General features: G+C 42.3%; 1 protein-coding gene across 7 annotated transcripts in view; it reads left to right on the top strand.

Annotated features, from left to right (window-relative positions):
- NBEA (neurobeachin) overlaps positions 1–26,115 on the top strand; it is a 637,956-nt gene that overhangs the window by 588,584 nt on the left and 23,257 nt on the right. The gene's annotated exons all lie outside the window — the stretch shown is intronic.

Below are 26,115 nucleotides of genomic sequence, written 5' to 3'. Positions count from 1 at the left end.
GCTATATTACGTGGATAGGTATTTTTAGTGAAAATATTCATATAAAATATTACTTGACTCACTTCCACATTGCATAAAGTGATTTCAGATAGGTGAAAAGAGCGAAGAGGCAACAGCTGTGAGGTAAGTGTTGCTGCAGGGACGGGATCTCCCACTCTTTCTGCCAGAGAGCTGCCATCTGCTGTATGCAAAACAAGTCATCATGCCTGCACTTGCAGGCAGTGGAATGCCTTTTTATTATTATTACTCTTAATTTTAGAGGTGGAAAACATGTCGCTTTGGGAAATGAAGCACTACTAAAGAAATTTACATCCGTGGAATTATTTCTGATACACCTCTGTGAAAACACAACAGTTGCATTTGTGGGGCTGCAGGCCGAGATGGGGGGAGGGCAAGGAGGATCCACGGGCACTACTGCGGGCTTGTGTCAAGACCACACTGCCGCGTGGGCACGAGGAAGGGGCACCACGGCCTGAGGCCGAGAGGGACACAGGGCATGAGTGAGGGAGACGGCGCCAGCTGCTGAGAGCCCGTGCTGCCCACGGCACGCTGGCCAGTTCCGCCCAAACCGCAGTCGGGGGGTAATTCTGAGCTTCCTTACGCTCTTGTCTGCACACTGTGCTATTGACCCCCCCTCCCTTCCAGCAGCTGCTTACAAGCCACATTCTCCTTTTAAAACCAAGACCTTCTGGGATCAGATAAGAAGAAAACCATTGGAATAGCTTGTCCTTATAATCCAAGACCAACTCAAAATGGTTTTTGACTTTTAAACCTGTAATTTTTGTTGCTGAATACTTTATTATTTGTTTTTATTCATTATTCAATATTTTGTTATACTTTAGTATTCGTTGTTCATTATAAAGTTCTTTCCTTATAAAGTAAGTTCCAAATTAATTTGTGCAAAGTAAAATTATTTTAAGCATCTTCTATGTGAAAAAGTACATGGCAGCATTGAAGCTGACAGAAAAGTATCCGGTTTTTCATATTTAAGCAATAGTAAAAACGATGTGAGAGAAAAAGATTGAACTTGAATACAATTGAGATTTCTTTACATGTATATAGTGATTGTTATTTTAATCCCATGAAATCTAATCCCATGAAACACATACCGTTGCTTTGGACCATGTAGGCCTTAATTGTCGAGTTGTAGGGATTCCTACTGAAACTTCACATGAAAATGAGTAAATTTTAGCTGTATTTTGTGGGTGGAGAGGTTCCCCGTAACGCTAGTTGTCCGTAAGGTCGGTCTGCACACTGTCAGTTGACAGGTCCCGAGCCGGGGGTGAGATGGTATGTGGGGTGCCGGAGGCCTGGATGTGGGGCACGCTCTCCTTGCAGCATCCACAGTTTGCACACATGACGGCAGGTACTGAGGCTCTGAAGAGAGGCACCTGGTTCATGCTGTGATATGTATGTCCTCCTAATCTGGTAACTCACCTCTAAGAAACCTAGGTGTGAGGCATGTGCTCCCCTAGGTGTGAGGCATATTCTCCCCGAGGTGTGAGGCATGTACTCCCTAGATGTGAGGCGTGTGCTCCCCTAGGTGTGAGGCGTGTACTCCCCTAGGTGTGAGGGCATGTCCTCCCCGAGGTGTGAGGCGTGTGCTCCCCGAGGTGTGAGGCGTGTACTCCCCTAGGTGAGAGGGCGTGTGCTCCCCTAGGCATGAGGCATGTACTCTCCTAGGTGTGAGGTGTGTGTTCCCAAGGTGTGAGGCGTGTACTCTCCTAGGTGTGTGGCATATGCACCCTGAGGTGTGAGGTGTGTACTCCTAGGTGTGAGGGCATGTACTCTCCTAGGTGTGAGATGTGTACTTTCCTAGGTGTGAGGGCATGTACTCCCCTAAGTGTGATACGTGTACTCCCTTAGGTGTGAGGCGTGTGCTCTCCTAGGTGTGAGGGCGTGTACTCTCCTAGGTGTGAGGCGTGTACTCACCTAGGTGTGAGGGCGTGTACTCTCCTAGGTGTGAGGTGTGTACTTTCCTAGGTGTGAGGCTGTGTACTCCCCTAAGTGTGATGCATGCACTCCCTTAGGTGTGAGGCATGTACTCCCCTAGGTGTGAGGCGAGTGGTCCTCTAGGTGTGAGGCGTGTGCTCCCCTAGGTGTGAGGCTGTGTACTCCCCAGCCCAGATGTCCTCCGTGGCTCTGTGCTCTGTGTCATTAGGTCGCCTCGGAAGACTATTTCCTCCAGCCGCCGCCTGCACCACCTGTGCTTTCAGTTGCAATAGATTAGATGACCTCAGGGAATGGAGCTGACCCCGCTCTCCCGGTGCCCCATCCTTCCCCTCTACCCAGTAGCCCCTGTATTCCCACAGTCAGTCCTGCCGCTGCTGGTGGAAGATGGAGCCCTTGGGTCGGTGCGAGCGCGGCTCGGTCCTCAGCCCTCTCGGCGTGGCCACCTCAGTCCCAGCCCCCCCACCCGCACCCTCGTACCGGAGGGATGGTCAGTGTCCTTATTTCCCAACCCAGGGCGTCTGCTGTCACCAGGGAACAGCATGTTCCTGGCCAGGTGGTCACTTCCGTGCCCGGCGTGCACGTCACCCCTGTGGCCGCCATCTCCGACATCAGGGCAGAGGCACGGCCCCGGGTGCATCGCGGCTCTGTGCCGCTGAGCGCTGAAGCCCACCACGGGGTCAGACACGCTCCTGGCACAGCCGTGTGAAATGTTAACACTCCTCGTTTTCTCATTAGGGAGGTAGTAGGTTTATAGACTAAGCGTGCCTGAAATACAGGATTCCCACACACCGCACCACTGCCTGCACCGTGTATTGGTGAGGAACATTTGTTACAATTCATGATCGCAGTATTTTTAATTGTACTATTTTTTTTAACAGTTGTTACCTTTGTTATAGTTGATGAAAGATTGTCAAAATAGTACTACTAATTCTCGTCCATTGTTGGCATTAGGTGTATTTTCCCCATATACCACCCTATTATTTACACCTTGTCTTAGAGTCATATATTTGTTATAATTCATGCAACACTGTGTTATAAAGTCCTATGTTTTAGCTTTTTGCGGGTGACTGAGCTTGTACCTCGACTTACCAGGCCTGAGCCAGGGGACCTGATATCACCCCCTGGGGAGGGTAGTGGGTACGGGCGTTAGTGCCCTCTGCAGCCCCCCCGAGCCTGGGGAGCGAGGTCAAGGCAGCTCCCTTTTCCTCACCCAAAATGTCACGGGCAGGGGAGGCTTGCCGGAGGGAACCGCTTTTCTCCTAACCGCCCTTTCCCCACTTCCTTATCTCGCCCGCACACTCCCCTGTGCCAAGGCAACTCCTGCCACCGCCAGCGCGCATGCACCGTGGCCGGAACAACTCTCGCCCGCTGCAACGGCTCCTGCGTCCTCTCAGAACCAATCCTAGCCCCTCTCCCTTCAGTATTGCCATTTAAGGCTACTTCACCTCCTTTCCAGCCCTGCCCTTCTTACCAGCCTATATAACCTGTAATCACCCCTAAATAAAGGCTCTCTTTGGCGCATACTCCTACTGGATGAAGAGTGTTTTGTCCTTATCGCCGCCCTCCACACCTTGTACGCCTCCCGCCGAGGACCTGGCCAAGTCCTCCGCCTCGCCCTCGCCTCCGGGAAAGAGCCCCCGCCGCCGGTACCCTTTAAGCAGCCCCGAGAGCTAAGGGCTCCGCTACCGGCCGCCACTCCCCCCAGAAGCAGTAACCGCGACCGCAGCTTTTAATTTTCATTCTGGTAAGATATATGCCCTAAGGTTTCCACTTTTAACCACATTCACCTCTATAGTTCAGCACTGTTAATTAAACTCACAATAATGTGCTACCACCACCATCCATTTCCAAACCTTTACAATCTCCCTGAATAGAAATTCTGTACAAATTAAGCACCAGCACCCCATTCTCTACCAGCAGAATTTCTCCTGGTAACCTGTGTTCTAGGTTCTAACTCGATGCATTTGCTTATTATAATTAGTTCAGATCCATGAGATCATATGGTATTTGTCCTTTTGTGTCTGACTTATTTCACAACAGCATAATGTCCTCAGGGTTCATCCATGTTGTCACATGCATCAGGACTTCATTCCTTTTTACGGCTGAATAATATTCCATTGTGTGTATATACCACAATTTCTTTATCCATTCATCAGTTGATGGATACTTGGGTTGCTTCCATCTTTTGGCAACTGAATAAAGCTGATGTGAACATCAGCTGATGTGAATAAAGCTGTGAGCAAATGTCTGTTGAATCCCTGCTTTCGTATCTTTTGTGTATATACTTAGAAGTGGGATTACAGTGTTATATGGTGATTTTATGCTCAACTTTCTGAGGAAACGTCAAAGTGCTTTCCACAATGGCTGGACCCCTTTACATTCCACCAGCAAGGAATGAGCGTTCTTTTTTCTCCAAATCCTCTCCAGCACTTGCACTTGTGTTTTTAATAGTAGCTATTCTAGTGGGTGTGCAACGATATCTCATTGTGGTTTTGATTTGCATTTCCCTAATACTTGTGACTTTGTGCATCTTTTCATGTGCTTCTTAGCTATTTGTATAGCCTCTTTGGAGAAACGTCTGTTAAAGTCCTTTGCCCTTTTAATTGGGTTGTGTTTTTATTGTTGAGTTGTAGGATTTCTGTATATATTCTGGGTATTAAACCCTTGTCGATGTGGTTTCCAAATATTTTCTGTCATTAAATAGATTGCCTTTTCACATTTGTGACTAAGTCTTTTGATGCACAAAAGTTTTTAATTTTGAGGAAGTCCCATTTATCTGTTTTTTCTTTCATTACTTGTGCTTTGGGTTTAATGTCTAAGAAACCGTTGCCTGACACAAGACCCTTAATATGCTTTCCTGCATGTCTTCTGGGAGTTTTATGTTTCTGGCTTTTATATTTAGATCTTTGATCCATTTTGAGGCAATTTTTGTATACAGTGTGAAATAGGGGTCCACTTTCATTCTTTTGCATATAGATATCCAGTTCTCCCAGTACCATTTGTTGAAGAGACTATTCTTTCCCAGTTGAGTGGACTTGGTAACCTAAAACAACCTAAAATAACTACACTGCGTCCAGCATGTTCCTACCCTACCCCAAGAAAATTAACAAACAGTAACCGAACAAAGAAATAAGAAAAACTAATAACCAAAAATAACTACATTGCTTCCAACATGTTCCTACCTACCCCAAGAAAATAAACAAACTATAAGCAAACGAAGGAATAAGAAAAATAAATAACCTCAAATAAGCACATTTCTGCGACCTTATTCCTGCCATATCCCCCAAAAATTAACAAACCATAGTTGTTCCTAAACATTCCCTTAGCATTAAGATTAACCTCCTTAACTTAATCTGTTCTTATTAGATTATCATTCCCCCTTCACTATTTGCTGTCTATAGCTGGGCCCCCTACATTCTACAGCATAAAACATTTATTTTACATTTTTCACAGAGTTGACATGGGCAGTAACATACAGTATCTCTCTTTTTGTGCCTGGCTTATATTGCTCAGTATTATGTCTTCAAGGTTCAACCGTGTTGAACCTCGTTTCACAACCTGTTCCTTCTTACTGCCGCATAGTATTCCATCGTGTGTATATACCACATCTGTTTATCCACTCATCTGCTGAAGGACATTTGGGTTGTTTCCATCTCTTGGCAATTGTGAATAATGCCACTATGAACACTAGTGTGCAAATATCTGTTCATGTCACCGCTTTCAGATCTTCCGGGTATATACCGAGAGGTGAAATTGCTAGATTGAAGGGTAACTCTGTATCTAGTTTTCTAAGGAACTGCCAGACCATCTTCCAGAGTGGCTGAACCATTATACAATCCGACCAACAATGAATAAGATTTCCAACTTCTCCACATCCCCTCCAGCATTTGTAGTTTCCTGTTTGTTTAATGGCAGCCATTCTAATTGGTGTGAGATGATGTCTCATCGTGCTCTTAATTTGCATCTCCCTAATAGCTAGTGAAGATGAACGTTTTTTCATGTGGCTTGTTTTGGGTTTTTTTGCCATTTGTATTTCCTTTTCAGAGAAATGTCTTTTCATATCTTTTGCCCATTTTATAATTGGGCTGTTTGTACTATTGTTCTTGAGTTACAGGATTCCTTTTATATGCAAGAGCTCAGTCTTTCGTCAGATACATGGTTTCCAAATATTTTTTCCCATTGAGTTGGCTGCCTCTTCACCTTTTTGAGAAATTCCTTTGAGGTACAGAAGCTTTTAAGTTTGAGGAGTTCCCATTTATGTATTTTTTCTTTTGTTGCTTGTGCTTTGGGTGTAAGGTCTAAGAAGTGACCTCCTAATACAAGGCCTTGAAGATGTTTCCCTACATTATCTTCTAGGAGTTTTATGGTACTGTTTCTTATATTGAGGTCTTTGATCCACTTCGAGTTAATTTTGGGTAGGGTGTGAGGTAGGGGTCCTCTTTCATTCTTTTGGATATGGATATCCAGCTCTCCCAGCCCCATTTGTTGAAGAGACTGTTATGTCCCAGTTCAGTGGGTTTGGGGCCTTATCAAAGATCAGTCGACCATCGATCTGGGGGTCTATCTCCATTCAATTCCATTGATCAATGTGTTTATCTTTGTGCCAGTACCATGAGGTTTTGATTACTATGGATTTATAATCTTCAAAATCAGGAAGTGTAAGTCCTCCTACTTTGATAAATATTTTTTAGAATATTTTTAGCAATTCCTTTACCTTCCAAATAAATTTGATAACTAGCTTTTCCAAGTCTGCAAAGTAGGTTGTTGGAATTTTCATTGGAATTGCATTGAATCTGTAGATCAGTTTGGGTAGAATTGACATCTTAACGACATACAGCCTTCCTATCCATGAACACAGAATATTTTTCCATCTTTTAAGTCCCCTTCTGTTTCTTTTAGTAAAGTTATGTAGTTTTCTATGTGTATGTCTTTTACATCTTTGGTTAAGTTTATTCCTAGGTTCTTGATTTTTTTAGTTGTTATTGAGAATGGAATCTTTTTCTTGAGTGTCTCTTCAGTTAGGTCATTTCTAGTGTATAGGAACATTACTGACTTATGTGCATTAATCTTATATCCTGCTACTTTTCTAAATTTGCTTATTAACTCAAGTAGCTGTGTCTCACCCACTGTGACCTCAGCCTGTTACCTGTCTTTTTTCCCCCTTTTGGTCAAGTATGTATTTTCAGTCCCTCATTGCCAGGGCCAGGCTCATTCCTGGGAGTTGTGTCCCATATCGCCAGGGAGATTCATTCCCCTGGGAGTCATGTCCCATGTAGGGGGGGAGGTTAAGGAATTTATTTGCCTAGTTGGGCTTAGAGAGAGAAAGGCCACATCAGAGCAACGAAAGAGTTTCCAAGGAAGTACCTCTCAGCCATAATTATAGGAGGGCTCCACATCCCATTTACAACCCTAAACTTCAAAAGAACATGCTTGATTCATTAAGTAGTGGATTCCTCATTTCAATTAATATATATTCTACCCCAAGACAAATGGTCCATTTCTTACGTTATCTTTACTTAGTTGTACGGTCATCATCACTCTTAACTTAAACAATTATCAGAACATAATACATCCCAGAAGCTCTTATCAACTGCTAATTATTCATTCCTAGTATTAGTGTAACGTTGGCAAGATATTCCTATTAAATATAGTCTTTAATATGTAATGGATAGTTTTCCCATCAGAGAGGTATACTCCGATGTTAACCCTCTGCACCAGTGTCATACTTTTTAGGTATATCATTGCTAACACTTATTTAGGTTTGTGGTGCTACTCTGTGGGTTACATGCCTTTAAACAACCATTTACAAACATGTTCACCTCCAGTGCATCACTGGATGCTTATAATCCCATTAACAAACCATAGTCACACCTGACCATTGCCATTAAGTTCACCCTCATTATCATATCTGTACATATTAGATTATCATTCCCCCTTACTAGCTTCTGTCTAGCTCTAGATACCCTATATTATACATTATAAGACACTTAAATTATGTTTTTCACGGAGTTCACATTAGTGGAAACATACAATATCTCTTCTTTTGTGTCTAGCTTATTTCACTCAACATTATGTCCTCAAGGTTCATCCATGTTGTCACATGCTTCAGGACCTCGTTCCTTCTTACTGCTGCATGGTATTCCATCATATGTATATACCACATTTTGTTTATCCACTCATCTGTTGAAGGACATTTGGGTTGTTTCCAAATGGCAATTGTGAACAATGCCGCTATGAACATCGGTGTTCAAATATCTGTTTGTGTCACTGCTTTCATATCTTCTGGGTATACACTGAGAAGTGAAATTGCTGGATCGTAGGGTAACTCAATATCTAGTCTGGAACCACCAAACTGTCTTCCAGAGTAGCTGAACCATTATACAGTCCCCTACAGCAATGAATAAGAGTCCCAATTTCTTCACATTCTCTTCAGCATTTGTAGTTTCTTGTTTGTTTAATGGCAGCCATTCTTATTGTTGTGAGAAGATATCTCATTGTCTTGATTTGCATCCCCCCTTATGGCTAGTGAACATGATCATTTTTTCATGTTTTTTTTAGCCATTTATATTTCCTCTTTGGAGAAATGTCTTTTCGTATCTTTTGCCCATTTTATAATTGGGCTATTTGTACTATTATCATTTAGTTGAAGAGTTTCTTTATATATGCAAGATACCAGTCTCTTATCAGATGCATGGTTTCCAAATATTTTCTTCCATTGCGTTGACTGCCTCTTCATCTTTTTGACAAATTCCTTTGAGGTACAGAAGCTTTTGATTTGGGGGAGGTCCCATTTATTTTTTTGTTGTTGCTTGTGCTTCGGGTGTAAGGTCTAAGAAGCGACCTCCTAATACTAGGCCTTGATGTTTCCGTACATTGTCTTCTAGGAGTTTTATGGTACTGTTTCTTATATTGAGGTCTTTAATCCACATTGAGTTAATTTTTGTATAGGGAGTGAGGTAGGGGTTCTCTTTCATTCTTTTGGATATGGATATCCAGTTCTCCCTGCCCCATTTGTTGAAGAGACTGTTCTATCCCAGTTCATTGGTTTTGGGGACCTTATCAAAAAGCAGTTGACCATAGATCTGGGGGTCTATTTCCAAATTCTCAGTTCAATTCCAGTGATCAATATGTCTAGCTTTGTGCCAGTACCAGGCTGTTTTGACTATTGTGGCTTTATAGTAAACTTCAATGTCAGGAAGTATAAATCCTCCCATGTCATTTGTCATTTTTAGATTGTTTTTAGCAATCCGAGGCCCCTTTCCCTTCCAAATAAATTTGATAACTAGTTTTTCCAAGTCTGCAAAGTAGGTGGTTGGAATTTTGATTGGAATTGCATTGAATCTGCAGATCAGTTTGGGTAGGATTGACATCTTAATGACATTTAGCCTTCCTATCCATGAACATGGAATATCTTTCCATCTCTTTAGGTCCCCTTTTATTTCTTTTAGTAAAGTAATGTAATTTTCTGTGTAGAAGTCTTTTACGTCTTTGGTTAAGTTTATTCCTAGGTACTTGATTTTTTTAGTTGCTATTGTGAATGAAATCTTTTTCTTGAATGTCTCTTCAGTTAGGTCATTTCTAGTGTATAGGAGCATTACTGATTGTGCTGGTTTGGATGTATTATGTGCCCCAAAACGCCATTATCTTTGATGAAGTCTTGTGTGGGCAGGAAATGTGTTGGTGTTGATTGGGTTGGAGACTTTTGATTGGATGTTTCCATGGAGATGTGATCACTCAACTGTGGGTGAGATCTTTCAATGGATAATTTCCATGGAGCTGTGGCCCTGCCCATTCAGAATGGGCCTTGATTTCATTTACTGGAGCACTATATAAGCTCAGGCAGAAGGAGCGAGCTTGCTACAGCCAAGAGGGACACTTTAAGGAATGCACAGGAGCTGAGAGAGGAGCTGCAGCTTACAGAGTCATTTTGGAGACAGCCTTTGAAAGCAGACTTTTGCTCCAGAAAAGCTAAGAGAGGACAAACGCCCCAAGAGCAACTAAGAGTGACGTTTTGAAGAGGAGCTGCAGCCTAGAGAGGAATGTCCTGGGAGAAATCCATTTTGAAACCAGAGCTTGGAGTGGACACCAGCCATGTGCCTTCCCAGCTAACAGAGGTTTTCCAGACACCATTTGCCATCCTCTAGTGAAGGTAACCGATTATTGATGCATTACCTTGGACACTTTATGGCCTTAAGACTGTAACTGTGTAACCAAATAAACCCCTTTTATAAAAACCAATCCATTTCTGGTGTTTTGCAAAATGGCAGCATTAGCAAACTGGAACACTGACTTACATGCATTAATCTTGTATCCCACCATTTTGCTGGATTTGTTTATTAGCTCAAGTAGCTGTGTCATCGATTTCTTACAGTTTCCAAATATAAGATCATATCACTGAAATAATGACAGTTTTACTCCTTTCTTTCCAATTTGGATGCCTTTTATTTCTTTGTCTTGCTGGATTGCTCTGGCTAGCACTTCTAGCACAACGTTGAATAACAGTGGTGACAGTGAGAACTCTTGTCTCATTCCTGATCTTAGAAGGAAGGCTTTCAGTCTCTCATCATTGAGTACTATGCTGGTTGTGGGTTTTTCATATATGCCCTTTATCATATTGAGGAAGTTTCCTTCAATTCCTACCTTTTGAAGTGTGTTTATCAAAAAAAGGATGCTGAATTTTGTTGAATGCTTTTTCAGCATCAATTGAGATGATCATTTGATTTTTCCCTTTTGATGGTTAATGTGTTGTATTTTGATTTCTTATATTATATTGAACCACCTTTGCATGCCTGGGATGAACCCCATTTAGTCATGGTGTATGTTTTTTTATGTATCTTTGGATTTTGCAAGTATTTTGTTCAGAATTTTTGCGTCTATATTCAAGTGGGAGATTGGCCTGTAGTTTTCCTTTCTTGTAGCATCTTTATTTGTTTTTGGTATTAGAGTGATGTTGGTGTCATAAAATGAGGTAGTGTTCCTTTTTTTTTTTCTTTTTTTTTTTTGAAAGAATTTGAGTAGGAATAGTCTCAGTTCTGTTTTGAAAGTTTGGTAAAATTCCCCTATGAAGCCATATATCCCTGGGCTTTTATTTGTAGGAAGCCTTTTGATGACTTATTGGATCTCTTGTGATTGGTTTGTTGAGGTCTTCTGTTTCTTCTCTGGTCAGCCTAGGTTGTTCATGTGTTTCCAGGAAATTAACCATTTCCTCTAAATCATCTAGTTTGTTGGCGTACAGTTGTTCATAGTATCCTCTTATGATTTTTTTAATTTCTTTCGGATCTGCAGTGATGTCCTCCCTCTCATTTATTATTTTGTTTATTTGGGTCCTCTCTTTTTGAATTTGTCAGTCTAGCTAAGGGTTTGTCAATCTTGTTGGTCTTTTCGAAGTTCCAACTTTTGGTTTGTTTTATTCTATCTGTTGTTTTTTTGTTCTCCATATCATTTATTTTTGCTTTAATCCTTGCTATTTCTTTTCTTCTACTTGCTTTAGGATTAGTTTGCTGATCATTTTCTAGCTTCTTCAGTTGTTCCATTAGTTCTTTGATCTTAGCTCTTTCTTCCCTTTTAATGTATGCATTTAGAGCTATGAATTTTCCCCTCAGTACCACCTTCGCTGCATCCCCTATGTTTTGTTATACTGTGTTCTCATTCATCTCTAAATATTTAGCAATTTATCTTGAAATTTCTTCTTTGATCCACTGGTTGTTTGGGAGTGTGTTGTTTAACCTCCAGGTATTTGTGACTATTCTAGATGTTCAATGGTTATTGACTTCTAGTTGCATTCCATTGTGGTCAGAGAATGTGCTTTGAATTATTTCAGTCTTTTTTAATTTATTGAGGCTTGTGTTATGCTCCAGCATATCATCTGTCCTGGTGAAAGTTTCAGAAGCACTAGACAAGAATGTATACCCTAGTAATTTGGGATACAATGCTCTATATATGTCTGTTAAGTCTAATTCGTTTATCACATTGTTTAGGTTCTCAGTTTCCTTATTTATCCTCTTGTCTGCTTGATCTGTGTATCGAGAGAATGGTGTATCGAAGTCTCCCTTGATTATTGTGGAAACATCTGTTGCTTTCTTCAGTTTTGCCAATGTTTGTCTCATGTACTTTGGAGCCCCTTAATTCAGTGCATAAACATTTACGATTGTTATTTCTTCCTGGTGAATTGTCCCCTTTATTAGTATATAGCGTCCTTATTTGTCTATTTTATCTGTCTGTTTTATCTGAAATTAGTATTGCAACCCCTGATTTCTTTTGGCTGTAGCTTGCGTGGAATATTTTTTTCCATCCGTTCACTTTCAGTCTCTTTGTGTCTCTGGGTCTAAGATGAGTCTTTTGTAAACAGCATATTGATAGTTCCTTTTTTTAAATCAATTCTGCCAATCTTTATCTTTTAATTGGAGAGGTTAATCCATTCACATTCAATGTTACTACTGTGGAGGCAGTTCTTGAATCAGCCGTCTTATCCTTTGGTTTTTATTTGCCAAATCTATTTTTTCCTTCTCTCTGTTTTTTCCTTTAAGCTACCCTTAAAAATACTCTTCAGTTCCGTGCTCTTCTCCAGGCCTCTCTTTCCTATCTTTTTTTCTCAGTCGTTAGAGCTACCTTAGTATTTTCTTGTAGGGCAGGTCTCTTGTTAACAAATTCTCTCAACATTTGTTTGTCTGTGAAAATTTTAAGCTTTCCCTCAATTTTGAAGGAGAGCTTTGCTGAATAAAGAATTCTTGGCTGGCAGTTTTTCTCTTTCAGAAATTTAAATATGCCATACCACTGCATTCTCACTTCCATGGTGCCCGCTGAGCAGTCAGTACTTAGTCTTACGCTGTTTCCCTTGTATGTGGTGAATCACTTCTCCCTTGCTGCTTTCAGAACTTTCTCCATCTTTTCAGCATTTGACGGTCTGATCAGAATATGTCTCAGAGTGGGTTTGTTTGGGTTTATTCTATTTGGAGTTCATTGGACATCTTTGATTTGCATATTTATATCATTTAGAAGCATTGGAAAATGTTCCCCAACGTCTTCAAATACTCTTCCTAGCCCTTTACTCTTCTCTTCACCTTCTGGAACACCAATGATTTTTATATTTGTGTGCTTCATGTTTTCCATCATTTCCCTGAGATCCATTTCAAATTTTTCTGTTTTTTTCACCTTTTGTTCTTTTGTGCTTTTGCATTCCATTGTTTACCCTCAAGATCAGTAATTCATTCCTCTGCATCTTCAAATCTGCTGTTATGTGTCTCAAGAATATTTTTAATGTAATCAGCAGTGTTTTAGTTTGCTAATGCTGCCAGGATGCCAAACACCAGAAATGGATTGGCTTTTATAAAGGGGGGTTATTTGGTTACACAGTTACAGTCTTATGGCCATAAAGTATCCAAGGTTAACACATCAGCAATCGGGTACCTTCACTGGAGGATGGCCAATGGAGTCTGGAAAACCTCTGTTAGCTGGGAAGGCACATGGCTGGCATCTGCTCCAAAGTTCCGGTTTAAAAATGGCTTTCTCCCAGCATGTTCCTCTCTAGGCTGCAGTTCCTCGAAAAATGTCACTCTCAGTTGGTCTTGGGGTATTTTTCCTCACTTAGCTTCTCTGGAACAAGAGTCTTCTTTCAACAGCTGTCTTCAAACTGTCTCTCATTTGCAGCTACTCTCTCAGCTTCTGTGCATTCTTCAAAGTGTCCCTCTTGGCTGTAGCAACCTTGCTTATATAGTGCTCCAGTAATTTAATTCAGACCTACCCTGAATGGGTGGGACAACACCTCCATGGAAATTATCCAACCAAAGGTCTTGTCCACAATTGATTGAATCACATCTCCATGGAAACACCCAAAGGATTCCAAAATCTAATCAACATTAATATGTCTGCCCACACAAGATTACATCAAAGATAATGGCATTTGGGGGGACATAACACATTCAAACCAGCACAAACAGTATCTTTTCTTTCCATTAGACCTGCTATTTTTTACTCTTGCAAATACTTCTTTATGCTCTTCTAGGGTCTTCTTCATGTTCTTTATATCCTGAACCATGATATTGATGTTTGTGTGTACTTCTTTGATTAATTTCTCCAAGTTCTATGTCTCCTCTGGCTTTTTAATTCAGACATTTAAGTTGTCCAATTCATCTGGTTTCTTAACACGCTTCATAATTTTCTGTTGTTTTTGTCCTCTTGGCATTTGCTTATCTTGGTAGGATTCTTTTAGGATATGCAGGCCTATTTGAATGTTTATCTATGATTTTGCAGAGCTACAGCTTGGTGAAGTGCACCTTCCCTGACCAGTCAGCAGATGGCTCTCCTGAGCCACCTCTTACTCAAGCCAGTTCACCCCAACTTCATCTGTGCACTGAGTGGGGGTCCAAACCATGTGGAGGTCCAACCAGTGCACAATTTTCCATGTGCACTGGTGATGCCAGGCCTGTGGGTGGGGGGCGTGTCCTGTGCAGTTTGTCAGGGAGTCTGCTCCAGGATGCAGTGGTCCTGGCCGTTCCTGGGGCTGCTGGTGGAGTACTCTGGGGCTGCAGAGCTGCACGTCTCACCTTTCAGCCCACATACCCCATGGTCCCTGTGCCCCTTGCCCCCACGAGTCCCTGGGATCAGGGGACAGCTCCTGGCATTTCCATGTGTGTGCCAGTTTGAATATATTGTGTCCCCCAAATGCCATTATCTTTGATGTAATCTTGTGTGGGCAGACATTATCAGTGCTGATTAGATTTCTTTGAGTGTTTCCATGGAGATGTGCCCCACCCAGCTGTGGGTGATGACTCTGATTAGATATTTCCATGGAGGCATGAACCCACCCATTCAGGGTGGGCCTTGATCAGTGGAGCCATACAAATGAGCTGACTGGCAGAGGGAACTCAGTGCAGCTGTGAGTGATGTTTTGAAGAGGAGCTACAGCCAAGAGGGACACTTTGAAGAAAGCACAGGAGCTGCAGATGAGAGACAGTTTGAAGACAGCCATTGAAAGCAGACTCATGCTCCAAAGAAGCTGAGATAGGACAGATACCCCAAGTGCAACTAAGAGTGACATTTTTGAGGAACTGCAGCCTAGAGAGGAACGTCCTGGGAGAAGCCATTTTTAAACCAGAACTTTGGAGCAGACACCAGCCGTGTGCCTTCCCAGCTAACAGAGGTTTTCCGGACACCATTGGCCATCCTCCAGTGAAGGTACCCAATTGCTGATGTGTTACCTTGGACACTTTATGGCCTTAAGACTGTAACTGTGTAACCAAATAAATCCCCTTTAATAAAAGCCAATCCATCTCTGGTGTTTTGCATTCCAGCAGCATTAGCAAACTAGAACAATGTGGCACCCCTACCTGTAGGCTGTGCACACAGCAGGCTTCTGCGGAGGAAGAGTGGACGCTGTCATTAAGCCCGCTGAATCCCGAATTCCCCCATGGAAGCTCTCAGCCACAGGATTGTGAAGGTTCATCTCCTCAGCTAACTGCAATAATGGCTGCATGGGGCGTGGAAATCTTTCCCCCCTCCACATTCATCTGCCTGCTCCAACTGCCAATCCCTGGCACGGGGACTCTTGGCCATGGGTCTGTGAAGGGCTGTCACCCGATCCACATGCTGAGGAGGGCACCCAGGGCATGGAAGGCTGCTCCCCTCCACACTCATCAGCTGGCTCCAACCGCCCAACCCCCAGCAGCATTCTGGGCCGAGCACTCGCTAGTCTTAAATGTAATGTCTTGGCTTCTCCAAGTACATACTCCCTGTGTGGTGTAGAAGTCCCTGCCCAGCTGGTGGAAGCCAGGAACTGCTGTTCTGGAGCACTGTCTGTCCTTATCTAGTGTTTTTCGCGGAGGAGAATTTTGCTCTGTCTCTCCTAATCCTCCATCTTCCCAGAAGCTCTCTCTTTTTATTTTATCCCCCCTGGGAGCCCTTTTATGCAGCACCCCTCAGCCACTTGTCTTCCTCCCTGGGTGTCTGTGAACTTGGTCCCTTTGCCCGGATGTGCATGGGGCTCTGACTGGCTGCTGTGGGTGCCTGTGTAGTCTTCTACCTGACACTTTCTTCATCCTTTGATTCAGCATCTGTGAAGTCCTTCTCCAATATCTACCGTCCTCCAGAGTCCTAAGCAAATGGGATTTGTCCTTTTATTCCCTGGCTCTCTGGGGTGAGGGGGTGGGTTTCAGGGGATGTCTTAATGCCTCCATGTTGATGATGTCAAAATGTTAACTCTTACTGAGCTCAGTAAATTCCTTTTATTTGAGAATGTTCAACTTAGTAGTTTTAAAATACTAAGATTGCCACATTTCACATAGATATAACCGAAATAGGGCTATAGTTATAGCTTTATTATACTCTAGCTAGTCTAGGGAAAATGGTTTTTTAATGGTTAAACTAGACACTGATTTTAAAAAGAGAAATACTTAATATATGAATATCTACAAATGTCTCCTGTGTCAAGAAAAATATTCCCTCATCTGCCTACCACTTTGAGCTTTGAAGTTGGTATTAAAACTTGAGAGATGGCTTAAGGTTATTGACTCATTCTTTCTTGACAGGTGGAATTGTGAAGCAGCACTAACCACAGCAATTATGGCATTAAAATGTCAAGAAATTAGAGGTCAGAATAACAGATAATTTTCTTCTCTATGTCAGATTAAAAATTGACATTCTTTGACGTTTAGGATCTTTGGCTGAGAAAATTATGACAGCTTAACTTATCTTGTACTTGTAAAGCAGTAATTGATAATAAACTTTATCATGACAGCCTTCTGGGCAGAAGCGTGACAACGTTCTCATGCAAAGCTCTTCTCGATACGTAAACACTAGAGCTGTTGGATATTAGGTATTCTTTTAAATTGTCCTGTCTTGATATATCATAATGTCTAGATCCTTTTTTTCATAGATGAGCACAAATTATTTCTTGAGTAGTGTTTTTAAGCCCAAGAATATACATTCATTTTATCCATTTTTATATTTTAATAGAAAATTACGTGATTTGCTTTAGATTTTTACTCACTGAACAATGCCTAAGAAACTTAGAAATAGGGTATTTCCAGTTGTTAGTCACCCCTGCATGGTTTCCTGACTAACGCCTTGCTGCTCCCACGTGGTCCCCAGACCCCATTGTCAGCGTCACCTGGGGACTGGTCAGTGCTTCAGACCCAGGCCTCTCTGACCTGCCGGCTCAGCAGGTGCCCTCCGCAGTCCCTCCAGGTGGCTCTCTGAGGCATGGAAGTTTAAGGAGGTGTGCTAGAATCACCTGGGGAGATTTTTCTCCCTGCACAAATAGAATTGTACAATGGACCTCAGCTCCCAGCCTCAAAAGTTGTAACTTTTGTTTCATCTGTACTCCCCTCCACCCCCACCGCGCCTCTCAACAGACTGATTAGTTTTTGAAGGCGTGAGGGAAGCATTTCACGGACTGCAGGCCCTTCCCGCTAACTCCCCGCCTCCTGTCCCTCCCCCAGCCCCGTAATGTCAGCTTAGACGCCCGCGAGGCCTCCTGGGCCCGGGTCACAGTGTCTTTTAGCCACCCTTTTTTCCCTAGGAATTTAAAAACAACAAAATGTATGCTAAAGCTTATTAGTTTTAGGGATAATAATCTTCATGCTTCCAAAACAACTCTTTAAAATATAAGGGAAGTCTAATGTGTATTTCCATTTCACAAATTTAGACTGTAAGGTTTTTCTTTCCATTTTGTTTATGTTTTTGAATTCATTAAAGCTTTCAGCTTATTAAAACTTCCAGTGATTACAGGGAACAAATTAAGATGGTTTTAAGAAATCTTTATCAGCCATTTTATTGATCAATTGCTGTAAGCACTTCTCTGAAGAACTGATTTCTGTTGGTCCTGGAGGGCTCCAGAGGACAGCGTGGGGTTGTGCCAACGTCAACAGTTGGGTAATAGACATCACTAGTTCAGCGAATGCAGACACATTTTCTTACTATACCTTTATGCATAAAAGCTAATTCATTCTAAATTTAAAATTTTTCACACTTATGCTCATAGACATAATTATTCAAGCCTGTCTGCCTCCGGATACAATTATGTGGTACAAGGGAGGCAATAAAAGATGATAGGAAGATCAGAATCAAAATACAGGCTCTAACCAGGGTCCCACCTGTTATTGTTCGAATGACATTGAGTGAGCCACCCAAAATGATGACAGGTGATACCTAACTCATAAGACTGTGTTTGAGGAGCACATGGGACAAGATACATGAAAATCCTTTGGAAGTAATAAAGCACTACATGGAATTTGATTATTAATACTTGAAAGTGTAATTAAATGAAGTATCTTGGAGGAGCTTTGTTTTAATAATCGATTTCTCCATGTACGATACCAAAATTATCAGTGTAATTAAAAGTATCAGCTATACCAACAGATAAAATCAGTTAATTTGGGTTTTATTATTGTTTCGTTAAAAGAAATTGAGTTTTTTTAAGTTTCTTTTCAGCAGTGTCTCCCAAAATTTGTCAAGTCAGCCTAATTGCAACCTACTTTGGGATTGTAACACACTTCCTTTGTCTTGATCTAAGTTAATATCAGCATTTCTAGTCTTTATTATTATTGCTGTTTTTAAAAACTTTATTTTAGCATCAAAAATAAAATAAAATTATATTTTATTTCCATTTGTCACTAGTTTTATCAAGTGAACTAGGATCACTTTGGTTCTGGTATTAAAGTTGTACCTGTTCAGCAAAAGGAAAACCTGGAGTTGCTATTCCAGCAGAAGCTATAAGCTCACACCAGACAGATTACTAACAAGCGCTGAGCGCCGAGGCTGTCACAGGGCTTGTCATCGCACCTGCTGCCGACACTGCCACACGGAAGAGTGATTTAGATGACTTCTCTTTAACGAGGAGAAGTAACAGCATAAGCCTCTCGTAAAGCACTGTTTTGCTGGCAGCTACTAGAACTTACGGGTGGGCCGTGCAGTATTTATTTATAGATAGAGGCACATTTATCTCTTCATGCTGGAAAGATGGAAATAGTCAATGTATGTTAATATTGACAACACTCAAAAACATGATTGTTTTAGTCTGGTTTTCTTTGTTACTCATATTTCTTGGTCTTCTTGGATTGTATTTTCTTCTTTTATCTCTTTCTTTGATCTGACAGGGATAACAGAGCATCCCTTTGGATCTGCTGTGGTGAACGTTCTTAGGAAGTAGAATAGATCACTCCAATTTTCACTGTATTTTCTTGCTGAAATACTCCTTGCTGCTACAGAGCACTGACATGATAGGGCTGTCAGGAGCCAACAAGACAGATGAGTCTTTTACCCAAACAGCTGCAGTGCTGGCTTTCCCCAGAAGATGAGCTCATAAAACGTACCAGGGAGAAATTAGCACACTTGCTCTGATCACAGGGGGATCACGGGGAGAAGGCATCCCGAGAGACAGCTCCACACTCAACACGAAGATAATATCTCAAAGGTCCTGCCTGCATCTTATCCATTGACTATTTCCTGAGCAAGGGCTAGCAATCCAGTGGTGGCCTCTGCAATCATTGTTGATCCTTGCAGTGAATTTGTTACCCCTCATCCTCCTTCCCCCATTTCTGACTTCTTTCTTTGGCGTAGGCAGGGGTGCCAGCACCCCCTTTGGAAGCTGCCCGAGTGGGCGGTAGGTAGGCCAGTGTTGCCCACCAGAAAGGGCCAAGAGGCCAGTCGTCTCCACCAGGACTCCAGGCTGCTTCTCCTGGCAAGTTATTTTGAGAAAAGATTGCAACAAATGATCAGCAGAAAAAGTCTTAATTTCCCCCCAGTAATTAACTGAGCATTTATCAGGCTGAGACTTCTAACAAACTCAAAAGCTGAGTTCAGGTACGAAGGAAAACCCTACTGTTTAAATTACTGGAATGAGAATGCACGTTGGTTGTCCTTTAACCCTGTCAAGCGTCATTGTGGGAGCAAGGAGAGCAGGAGCCCTGAGATTCTGGACACTTTCCCGTCGGGTCCCCGGCCTCAGTGAGGCGCATCCATGGAGAAGCTCGCTGCAAGGAAGTTAGGGATCAAGACTTCAGCTGGGGTTTACCCTGTCTCGTAATTTCAGCGTTTCTCAGCCACGCGGGGCCCTCAGTCCTCCAGCCCTCCCCGGGAAGGCACGGATGCCGCGGCCCAGAGGAGGAGGTAGGCACGGATGTGAAAACGCTTCTCTCATCTCTGGATTGTCTTTATTGTGTGGCATTGGGAAGTGCTAATTATTGATTTCAGAAATTCGCAGCGCAAACGCTTTCATAAGTATCTGAAGTCATGTTTTACTCAAGGGAAGAAGGGTGAAAATTGCAGCCTGCTGTTTGTGATAGAAATAGCTGGAAGGGGTTTCCTTATCTTCTGTTAACATAGATTTCAGTTATGTTGCACAGTTGTTACCTCAGCATAAATTAGCAATTATTCAAAACATATTGCATGCTTCAATTTGTGGAAGTAGATATTACTCAATGTAAGTACTTAAGCATTTCAGTTAGATGTTTCGGCCTCATTTTTAAAGGTTTTAAACATATTGATAATGGGCCTGTATAAAGCCATTTGAAGTCTCACTGTAGTATAACTAAATCGTTGCTTCCCATTTATGTCCAAATCAAATAGCATTTTGTTCTACAGAATACATGCAATATTATTTTAATCCAAATTTAGTTTAATAAAATTGTATTCTTTCATTTTAGAATATTTATACTACCACCTGTGTCATTTTACATCCCAAGAAATTCTATTTCAGCTTTTATTATTTTCATTATTTTCCTTCAGTAAGGAGACGTTTCAAGGGAGCATATCTTGTGTGGTGAAGAAAGGCCTCCATGCCCCTGCTTCTCTCCCCGCCCCCCGCCCTCTGCCCCACCTCTCCTCCCGCCCCTTCTCCTTTTCCAACCCCCGGATCGGCCAGGATAAGGTTTACGTTTGTGAACTGACCCAACAGGGAGAGTCTGGCAGAGGCGCCGTAGTGATGGATCTCACGTGTGGTTAAGTTGGGTCATGTCCTCTACTGAGGCGCTATTTCATGACTGCCAGTTTGAATGTCTTACGTCCTCCAAAACACCATTAATCTTTGATGCAGTCTTGAGTGGGCAGACTTATTAGTGTTGATTAGATTGTAATTCTTTGAGTGGTTCCATGGAGATGCAACCCGCCCAACTGTGGGTGATGACTCTGATTGGAGAATTTCCATGGAGGTGTGGCCCAGCCCATTCAGCGTGGGCCTTGATTAGTTTACTGGAGCTCTATATAAGCTCAGACAGAAGGAGTGAGCTTGCTACAGCCAAGAGGGACATTTTGAAGATGGCCATTGGAAGCTGATGCAGACATTCTGAAGAACACCATTTTGAAACACAACCTGGGAGCAAGCAGACACCAGCCACGTGCCTTCCCAGCTAACAGAGGTTTTCTGGGCGCCACTGGCCATCCTCCAGTGAAGGTACCCGATTGTTGATGTGTTACCTTGGACATTTTATGGACTTAAGACTGTAACTGTGTAACCAAATAAACCCCCTTTTATAAAAGCCAATCCGTTGCTGGTGTTTTGCATTCCAGCAGCATTAGCGAACCGGAACAGTGACCAACCTGAAAATGAGCAGAGAACCAAGCACCTGGAAGTGCTCCCAGAGACCATCAGCTAAAACCCTTCCTACCAGTTGGGTCACTGTCTGAACCATCCAGACAAGAGTACTTAGTTCTCTTCTTGGGGATTAATAAGTACAGATTGCCACCACCCCCCGCGAAGCTCCTAATACCCAAAATATTCCAAGTCCTTGAAAATGTCTCCTATTTTGGTCAGTCATACCTGGACATGAAGCAAAAGCTAGACGACATCTCTCTTGTACGTCATACGTGGATACCAGTCCTGTTTGTCTCTGTCAGGACCTCAGCAGGTTACCCTCTTGAAGAGGTGAGGAAGAAATAACGGCCTTATTTACAAAGGTGTGGGCAGGACTCCAGAGGAGGACAAGGGCAGGGGACATTCTCAGGGAGCAGCATCAAATTCTGACCCCTAAGCCTGTGGGGCCCCGAAGAGCCAGAACCGGACCCTGGGAGAGAATGCCCCCCAGAGCTATGGCCTGAGGTGGAGGAAGGCCCCTCAGCCCTCCAACCTGGGGCCAGACGACAGAGCTCTGGCCTCCTCCTCCACCCTCTTACTGCCCGTCCTGAGGGGACAGGTCCTGGGAGGCCAGCCCCCCAGGTCGGAGGAAGAGGGCCCAGCTCTCGCCTCTGTTCCCTGGCTGGTCACGTCTAGGGGCTGAGGAAACCCCCCGAAGGCCCCTGGGGTAGGTCAGCCGCTGCCCACTGCGTGAAGACGTGAGCGCTTTCCCTGCCTCCATTGACTTAGGCTTATTTTTTTTTTTTAATTAATAAATATATATTTTTATTCTTACACCAACAAGCAGGTCAGTGCTTGTCCAAATAACTGGATGCCACATCCTAGCCAAATTTACACACGAAATTAACTATTACACATTTATTATTCATTATCATGTGACTACTCAATTTGTATTCTAACCAAACACATTTTTCAGCAATATCTGCCAAACTGAGAGCTCTATATGGAGAACTTGATGCACTTATTTTATACTGCTTAAAAGGGACTCAATTGTGTTAGTTGAACTAAGTCACATAATTCAGGGATTGTCTATTTAGCCAGTGCAACCTTGAGATAGGGAAAATTTTTTCTCAGCCTTTGGGTTTTGTTTTGTTTTGTTTTGTTTTTTGTTTTTTGTTTTTTTTTATTAAATTCAGTTTTATTGAAATACATTCACACACCATACAATCATCCATGATATACAATCCACTGTCCACAGTATGATAACATAGTTATGCGTTCATCGCCACAGTCTATCTCTGAACATTTTCCTTACATCAGAAAAAACCAGAACAAGAATAAAAAATAAAAGTGAAAAAAAACACCCAAATCATCCCCCCATCCCACCCCATTTGTCCTTTAGTTTTTATCCCCATTCCTCCACTCATCCATACACTAGATAAAGGGGGTGTGATCCACAAGGTCTTCACAATCACACTGTCACCCCTTGTAATCTACATTATTATGTAATTGTCTTCAGGAGTCCAGACTGCTGGGTTGGAGTTTGGTAGTTTCAGGTATTTACTTCTAGCTATTCCAATACATTAAAACCTCAGAGGTGTTATCTGTATAGTGCATAAGAATGTCCACCAGAGTGACCTCTCGACTCCATTTGGAATCTCTCAGCCACTGAAACTATTTCGTCTCATTTTGCATCCCCCTTTGGGTCAAGAAGATACTCTCAGTCCCACGATGCCGGGTCCACATTCATCCCTGGGAGTCATACTCTGCGTTGGTTAGGCTTATTTTTAAGGAGAAAAATTGAGGGAGCTTGCCACCAATGGCACCAACCTAACTGAAGAGAAAATGTTCTGGATGGAGGACATGGTGCTGTTTTCACAGTCGTTTGTTAAGTGAGTTATATAGTAGCATCATTATATGTCATCATTCCAAGGAAGAAATACAAATCAGCAGGAGAAGTCTGTCCTTCATTTTGTTTAGGTTTACACTAAAAAAAATAAAACCCAGAACTGAGGCAAGTAATTGAACAAATTAGAATCCCCTCCTTCAAATATTGTCTAACATAGTCTGATAATTAAAGTGAAGGTGGTCCTTTTTGAAATATTCTAATAATTCTGATAGGGAGAGACTTAGCCTTAATGCAGTTGATTGTTAAAACAAGAGGAAAAATATTTGCTCTTTTGTGGTTTCCATGAGAAACTAGAAACAGTTGAATATAAAATAGCATTTTAATTTTTTATATAGTCTAATGTCTGGAAAGCAAGACACAAAGTACAGATATTATTTGCCTGATTTATTTTGCTCCTGTTTTTACAGCATTAAAAAGTAATGCTTTATATGATCTTGTGTTATTACAACAATAAACCAGAAGCAAAAGCTTATCAGTTAAAATACAGTGTGCCATTAAGTAGCTTTTCCTTTTATCATTTCAGACTTTTCAACATTCCATTGTCTGTTGTTTATTTTTTCCTGTTGGGTGTAGAATTGAATGTGCAACCAAAGGATAATATAAATCACATATATATATTTTTTATTGTGTGTCAAAGTTGTATTTTCTGTTAAAGAAAAAAGAATCCCTACTTCCAAGCACTAAGATAAAAGCTTTGTAACTAAGAGCTTTACAGTGAGATGAGCACAGTACTAAGGAAGCTCTTTGAAAATCTTTTTCCTCATTCCCAGGCATCTACTTCTACTAATTTTTTTTCTTGAACTTTCCAAAAATCATCAGTGAATTAACCGGTTATTTTGACATAGTCTCATATTTTGCCTTGAGGGTGGCATAACTTGTAGAACTTTGTAAAATGCTGATTTTTCTGGAAAACAGTTTAAAAGCTTATACGGAGCCCAGTTGGTGGGTGAAACAGCTCACCTGACAGCTTTTCCACTAGTCCTGGTGGTATCTCATCTAAAAGATAATATTGAGTTTCATTTACAAAAAACAACTCGAAGTTGTAAAGATTCTATGGATGAAAACTCCGTCCAGGATAAATGTACTTGCTTTGTGGAAAAGACAAGATTAACCCAAGTGTTATCACCCCTCACCAGAGGTGTGAGATGGAAAGCACACTGTTCCCGAAACCGGAATTTCCTTTCTTCTAGAACCTTGTAGAGCGTGTCGTTCCTTTGAACATCTTTCGCAACCATAACTTACCTAGTGCTGCGTTTGCCTTCACATTGGTTATAAATCCTTTCATAGATCAGGCGTGTGTGTGACTCACAGACTCATGTGGCACGTTATTTCTTCTTCTGAGGATTTGATCCCAGATGTGTATTTTTATTCCCAGAAAGGGGGGCAGGAAGGAGAAGCAAAAAGAGAGGTGGGCGTGGAAAATCATGGGGTAAGCCCATGTCACGGTGACAGCACACGTAGCCCCTCGTGCACTTTAAAGAGGACGCCCCTTCAGGTGGGCGAGCCACACAGGTGCACTTTCCGCTGGGAACCGACACTTTAAAGGGGCTCACCAACCCTGCAGTCTGTAGGAATAAGTGGGCGAGGCCGGCCGGGTCGGTGCAGATGAATGTGTGGTGGGTGCTTCAAAGGGGCACCTCAGCTGCAGGTGACAGGAGCCAAAATCCAGCGTCCTGTGTGGAATCCCCGACCTGTAAGTGTGGGTGGATTGCAGCCCGTGGGAGGTGGGCCGTGCGCTCTGGCTGAACGCAAGCCCCCTGCAGACGGGATCTTTATGTGTCGTAAAGAACAGCACGTGGAACTGGTAGGTGTTCGGGAGAGCCGTGCCCTACTAGTAAACATGGCGCACGTCATGACTGACTCGTGCGGAACAGCGTAGAGAGAAGTGGGGATATTTTTAAATGCCATTCCTGAGAGTATAGGAAGAGTCCACCTTACAATTAAACCCTGGGTAGATTTGTCCTTGCTTGATACATTTGGAAATTATTAAGGGAAAATTCCAAATGGTGAAAGTCGTGTCCTGCTGTTGACTAGTGAATTGCTGCGTGACCTTCAGACCCTGTGGGCAGCCCCTGTCCTCGGAGGAGCCCAGGCCCTTCCCCACACCCCAAGCCTGCCCCCCGCGCTCCCCGGGGCCTCTGCCATCGTCTGCTCTCGCGAGCACTGACATAGGTGTCCAAGGCCCTGACTGGGCTGGAAACCTCTAGAGGGAAGTTTGGTATCTGATTTTTTTTTTTATTGTGAACTTTAACATATATATACATAACAGTGATAACTTTCAAAGCACAATTTCACAAGTAGTTAGCAAATCTCAAAGAATGTCATGGTCACAGTTCCACAACTTCAGCTATTTCCATTATTATAAAATACAACACACATACAGAAAGGTGTTCACTTTTGATGTACAGCTCAGCAAGTAGTCATATAGGTAATTTCAAAAATTGTTATGGGTTACAGTTCCGCAGTTTCATTCTTTCCTTATTATGCAATACAAGGTATATACAGAAAGGTGAAGACCTTCCAGGCACAATTCAGCGAGCAGCTATAGAGCAAATCCCAAGGGATGCCATAGGCTACAGTTCCAGCCATTCCAACACCCCAGCATCCAAATATATATATATATAGTTACATAAAGCTTTGGTGTTCATAGACCTCTGTACAATCTTACCTTGTTTGTTGCTACCTCTTGCTCTCACTTAATCCCTTTCTCCATCTTCAGGGGTGTCTAGGCAGTGAGCACCCTAACTTG

The sequence above is a fragment of the Choloepus didactylus genome, chromosome 12 (assembly GCF_015220235.1).
Source record: "Choloepus didactylus isolate mChoDid1 chromosome 12, mChoDid1.pri, whole genome shotgun sequence".
Classification (NCBI taxonomy): domain Eukaryota; kingdom Metazoa; phylum Chordata; class Mammalia; order Pilosa; family Megalonychidae; genus Choloepus; species Choloepus didactylus.
This window is presented reverse-complemented; position numbering and strand designations above follow the sequence as displayed.